At 44.2% G+C, this 6,304-nt stretch overlaps 1 pseudogene across 1 annotated transcript; it reads right to left on the bottom strand.

Annotated features, from left to right (window-relative positions):
- Positions 1-817: 817 nt before the first annotated feature.
- LOC307111134 (olfactory receptor 1J4-like) lies at positions 818-1,794 on the bottom strand (annotated as a pseudogene). The gene has a single exon. The product of its transcript is annotated as an olfactory receptor 1J4-like (transcript).
- Between the last annotated feature and the right edge of the window lie 4,510 nt (positions 1,795-6,304).

The following is a 6,304-nucleotide window of genomic DNA, read 5'->3' as shown; positions in this document are numbered from 1 at the left end:
TATGATTGTGTAACAGGTGTACATGGGATTTTGCATATCTATACTAATAAAAGGGTAATATGGTAATTAGACTGGATCAACCGGACATCTTCTGGATGTCTGATTTCCTTCCAGACAAAGCCACAGTGGCGGGGATCGAGGCAGAGGCAGTTAGGGGCTATCAGGCAAGCAGGGCTGCAAGCGATTAGGGGCAATCAGACTGGTGGGGGAGCAAGCAGTTAGGGGTGAGATCAGGCCGTCAAGGGGGAGCAAGCAGTTAAGGGAGAGATCAGGCGGGCACAGTGGAACAAGCAGTTAGGGACAATATAAGGCCTGCGCGAGGGAGAAAGCAGGGGCGAGATCAGTCTGGCCCAGGGGAGCAAGCAGTTAGGGTCAAGATCAGGCAGGTGTGGGGAGCAAGTAGTTAGGGGCGATCTGGCCGGCAGGGGAGGGCAGTGGGGGCAATCAGGCTGGCAGGCAGAGGCAGGAGTGATCTGGGAGGCAGGCAGAGGCAGTTAGGAGTGATCAGGCAGGCTGGCAGGAGAGCATTTAGGAGCCAGTGGTCCTGGGTTGTGACATGCCCCCAGGGGTCCCAGATTGGAGAGGGTGCAGGATGGGCTGAGGGATACTAGCCCCCCTGCACGAATTTCATGCACTGGGCCTCTCATATATTATAAAAGATGATGATCAAGCAAAAATTATCAATTATGAATAAAAAATTATTAGGAATCCTATAAGCAAATGTGACCATATAACAACACTTATACATGACAACATGATGGATATACTATGAAAGTACCAGTAATATAGAGGTGTCCATATAATAATTTTAGGAGATCTATCTCACTATGCTACTGATTGAAACATGAGGATTTAGTGATTGTGCTTAAAGAACTTAACCCTATTGACACACATCTCTAAGGCCTGTTTTATATCTCTGTTCCTCAGGCTGTAGATGAAGGGGTTCAGCATGGGGGTAACTACTGTATACATGATCGAAGCAATAATGTCTTTGGAACTCCATGATGAGGAGAAAAAGTAAACACCTGTAGCTGACCCATAGTATGAAAACACCACAGAGAGATGGGAGCCACAGGAAGAAAAGGCTTTAGAGAGTCTCTTAGTGGAGGGGACTCTCAGGATAATGGTTGCTATACGGATATATGAGCATAAAATACTACTAAAAGGCAGGAAGAAAATCATTCCTCCCTCGGTGAATATGACCAGCTCATTGAGAGAGGTGTCTGAGCAGCTCACCTTCAGGAGTGCAGCGAGGTCACAGAAGTAGTGGGTGATGGTATTGTCAGCTCAGAAAGACAGCTGGCCAACTAGGAGGGTGTGCAAGAAGGCATTGCCACAGGAGAGAATCCAGGAGCCAGCCACCAGCAGCACACACAGCCCCTCCCTCATGATGGTGGTGTAGTGCAGAGGGTGACAGATGGCTATATACCTGTCATATGCCATCACAGCCAGAATAAAATTGTCAAGACCAACAAAATGTATGTAAAAATACAACTGAGAAATGCATCCCACATAGGAGATGGATTGTTGATGAGTCTGCATATTCGTTAGCATTTTTGGGACAGTGACAGATGAGAGAGAAATGTCAGAGAAGGCCAAGTGGCTGAGGAAGAAGTACATGGGCGTGTGCAGGCGAGAGTCCAGCCTGATGAGCAGGATGATGAGCAGGTTGCCCAGCACCGTGGTCAGGTACATGCCCAGGAACAGAGTGAAGAACACGCCCTGCTGCCCTGGCGGGATGGGGAGCCCCAGGAGGAGGAACTGGGACATGCTGCTCTGATTGTCGGGCCTCATGCTGCTCTTCTGTCTGCTGGGGATGAAGAAGGTGTGGGAGTCTCAGGGACCTAGAAAAGAAGAACAGAACCATCACATCTCATACTGTCATTATTGGGAAAACCATTCATTTTTAAATACTTTCGTATTAATTTCTCACACCTGTGGATGTGTTCCTCTTCCCTCCCTCCCATTCTGGCTCCAGGAAAACATTGAGCCCCCAAAGTAGTCACAAGACCTCATCACACAGAAGTAAGAGGTGTTCTCTGTTTGTTCAAATATTACTTTTAACATCACGTCTGTGTCAGAACCTCTATTAAGGACTGAAATGCAGCAGTGAACAAGCAAGGTGCCCACTTCTATGAGTTTACATCTTGATGAGCATAGAGTAATAGTTTATACACCAGGCCAGAGCCAAACCATAATCATTCACTGTGGCAGGAATGGAACGTGAGCCCCTGCAAACCGGTGTCAGTTGTTTCTGCCTGAAAGTAACTTGAGACTCCAGTGCTGAGTGGGCGTTGTTGGAGCATTGTCAGACTTCCTGTGAACCTGCCTGCTCCCACTGACCCTCAGCTGTAAACTCAGGGACACTCTGGAAATGATGGCCATTGAAAGCCACTTATGCCAGAATACCTTGAAAACCAGAATTGTCCACAAAGTATCTTTCATAATAATACTGAACATTTAGATGAACATTTGGGTACCAGGCTAAGGACTTTACCTACATTTCCTAATTAAATCCACTCATCAGCCTTATATTCCCAGATTTTAAAACCTCTTCACATGCCGTACCTGGTTTGGCTCAGTGAATAGAGCATCGGCCTGCGGATGAGGGATCCCGGGTTCAATTCCGGTCGAAGGTATGTGCCTTGGTTGCAGGTACATCCCCAGTGGGGGTGTGCAGGAGGCAGCTGATCAATGTTTCTCTCTCACCAATGTTTCTGGCTCTCTGTCCCTCTCCCTTCCTCTCTGTAAAAAGAATCAATGAAGTATATTTTGGGGAGAAAAAAAACACCTCTTCACAGCTGCTATAAGGATTTGTATTCTTTGACCCATATTAGTTTTTAAGAAATAGAAACATAAATGACACAAATTCTGTAGGCACACAGCAGTACAGCAGGGACAGAATGGTGCACAAATATATATGTGTATATTAGTATCTAATACATATGTGCTATGTAATATTTAAAACTTGATATATACACTGAGTGGCCAGATTATTAGAGGCCTGGTGCATGAATTCGTGCATGGGTGGGGTCCTCTTAGCCTGGCCAGGGGGAGGGGACATGGGTGGTTGGCCGGCCTGCCTTCTGGTCGAACTCCTGGTCAAGGGGACAATTTGCATATTAGCCTTTTATTATATAGGATATACAGTGAGTGGCCAGATAATTATGCATTCAGAGATCATAATAATCTGGCCACTCAGTGTATATATTACCATTTTCTATAAATTAAAAATCACAAAGTGTTAGCTACTTCATGGGGTTTAGTCTAATATGTCTATGTGATCAGAAACTTCCCTTTTCTTGCTTAGGAGCCAAACACAATATATTATTTTAGAGCTGTGAGGACTCAGAGTTGTCCAAAATGTTTTTATTCCCTTTACTAGATAATTTTATTCCTTTATATTTATTTACTTTCCAACTGACAAAAAATTCTCAACCACATTAAGATCTATTTATGCAATAAGTATTTACTGAGGGCCTCTGCAAGATTCACAAAACTAGTGTAATTCTTTCCATTTTATAAACGTGAAAGTGAGACCAATGTTTTAAATAACTTCCCCAAGGTCTCATCACTATTTAATGCTAATTCTGCCTAATACCTTCACAAATCATGATGCCTGGAGTTTAAGGTTAGTTTGTTTGTTTGTTTCCCTGAGTGTTTAGTAAAAATAAAGAAAAGGTTGGAAAATTCTGAGCAACTCAGTCACACTCAGGTACATAAAAATGATAGCAGATCCATTTCAAGAAACAGGGTGTTGCTTAGAATTTGAGTATCTTAGGTAATGGTGCCCCACAAGGAGGACACTTTAGAAAATACTTGAATCGTGGATACAAATCTCTCTCTCTCTCTCTCTCTCTCTCTCTCTCTCTCTCTCTCTCTCTCTCTAACACACACACACACTGCTGCTTTGAAAATGTAAGTCACCCCTGACCAAATTTCCATCCTAACGAAAGAATTGCCAATATGTGGTTCACCTCATAAACACTCATATGCATACATACACATCATAATTAACACAAAGTTGGACATACACAACCTACAATAATATACCTCTCACCCCAAAACACACTCACAATGCACATCAACACCTGCTTCATCATGCACCTGGTGAACACTCAACTCACCACATATACATACATAAACAGTATACACAAGCAGTATACACTCTCCTATTAATGAGAGTATATTAATGAGCTTCCCTCCTTCTGACCTTCCCATGCTGGGGGAGAGCAGTCAGCATGGGGCAGTTAAGTCTATTCAGTCACAGGCACAGTCATTAAACCACCACCAACACCCATGCATACAGTCACACACACATGGTCACATACACACAGAGAAAATCCAATAACATAACTTCCAGCTCTCATACATTAGAGTGTCACCCACAGGCACAGCTCACATATGCACAACACACTGCTGAGCAGAGGTCTGAGCTCCCTCTGAGCTGACCTTGGTTACTTATGAGGTCGGCATCTTCTTGTCCAGCAGCAGAGACAACAGTCTCACTCCCAATGCTCAGCTGTGATGCCAGTTTACGTTCACAGACATGAATCAGGAGTCCCTAATCACACGCCAGGAGACTGATAACTTGGTCTACATACGCTAAAACGAGACCTCTGAGTCAGATTCATAGCACATACACACACAACTATCAAACAGCACATATACAAGCATATACAATACATGTACACACACAGGATCATGGACACAGAGTCTCACACATGAACCCACTAGCACTCAGGCAGAACCAAGGGAAGATTTCCAGCTCCTCTCACCTGGGCTCATTGGTGAGTTCAGACACCTTCACCTCCTCAGGTTTTCTTCAGGAGACCTAATGTCCAGACACACAGAATCAATATCTGGGGCCTTGGCACTTCTACAGACTTTCCTTTTCCTTAACCAGCTCCAGAGAAATGAGTACAAAGGTAACACTTCACTGCTAATGAGAGACTGCAACCAAGTCCCAAAGCTTGAGGGTAATTTCTGACTGCCCTTTGGGGAGCTGAGTGTCCAAGAGCCAGAGGTACTGGGGTCCTAGGGGACAGTGTCTCTGATTCCAGTCATGCCCTGGACGTCTTTGTTCTTGGGCATTGCCCCAGCTGGGAAGAAAGATTTTTCAACTTTCTATTTTGAAATGATTGTAAAGATACAGAAAGTTGTAATAATGATATTAAGAATTGGCAATCTTCAGCCAATTCCCCAGTGGTTAACATTCTACGACATATGTTTACCTTCTCTGTGTGTACATGTACATATATATGTATGTATGTTTGTATGTATATTTCAGGCTTAGATTTATTGCTAATATAACAGTACATATTATCAGAAGGCATGTGATATTGTTTCCAGTAGCTAGTGTTTTTATCCTTTATTAACAAATTTTCAAAAAAAAATTATTGTTAAAAGTATTACATATGTCCCCTTCCCCCCCCCCCATTAACCCTTTTAGTCTGCCCCCACTTCCTACCCCAGACCCTCACCATACTATTATCTGGATCCATTGATTATGCATACATGCATACAAGTTCTTTGGTGGATCTCTTACCACCCACCCACCCACCCATGCCTGTCTTCCCTCCGAGATTCGACAATATGATCCATGCTTCTATGTCGCTGGATCTATTTTGTTCATCAGTTTATTTTGTTCATTAGTTTCCACATTTAAGTGAGATCATGTGATACTTGTTTATCTCTGACTGGCTTTTTGAATAATACACTGCAGGTCCCTTCATGCTATCTCAAAGGGTAAAAGATCCTTCTTTTTTACAGCTGCAGAGTATTCCATGGTGTAAATGTACCACAGCTTTTTTATCCACTCATCTACTGGTGGGCACTTGGGCTGTTTCTGGATCTTAGCTATTGTGAATTGTGCTGCTATGAACATAGGGGTGCATGTATTCTTTCTGATTGGTGTTTTGGGTTTCTTAGGATATATTCCTAGAAGTGGAATTGCGGGGTCATATGGCAGTTCCATGTTTAATTTTTAAGGAAACTCCATACTGTTTTCCATAATGGATGCACGGAGTGGTTACGGGGTGACCAGGCTGGCAGGCAGAAGCGGTTTGGGGCTATCAGGAAGGTGGGCATGCGAGCAGTTGGGAGCCAGCAGTCCTGAATTGTGAAAGGGATGTCCGACTGGCCATTTAGGCTTGATCCTCCCAGGATCGGGCCTTTGAGCCTAAACGGGCAAGTTGGACATCCCTCGAGGGGTCCCAGGTTGGAGAGGGTGCAGGCTGGGCTGAGGGACACAACCCCCCACCACCACCACCGTGCACAGATTTCTTACAAGGGGCCTCTAGTG

This window comes from Cnephaeus nilssonii, assembly GCF_951640355.1.
Source record: "Cnephaeus nilssonii genome assembly, chromosome: 14".
Classification (NCBI taxonomy): domain Eukaryota; kingdom Metazoa; phylum Chordata; class Mammalia; order Chiroptera; family Vespertilionidae; genus Cnephaeus; species Cnephaeus nilssonii.
Note: the sequence above shows the minus strand (reverse complement) of the source record. Positions and strands in the feature narration are given on the sequence as shown.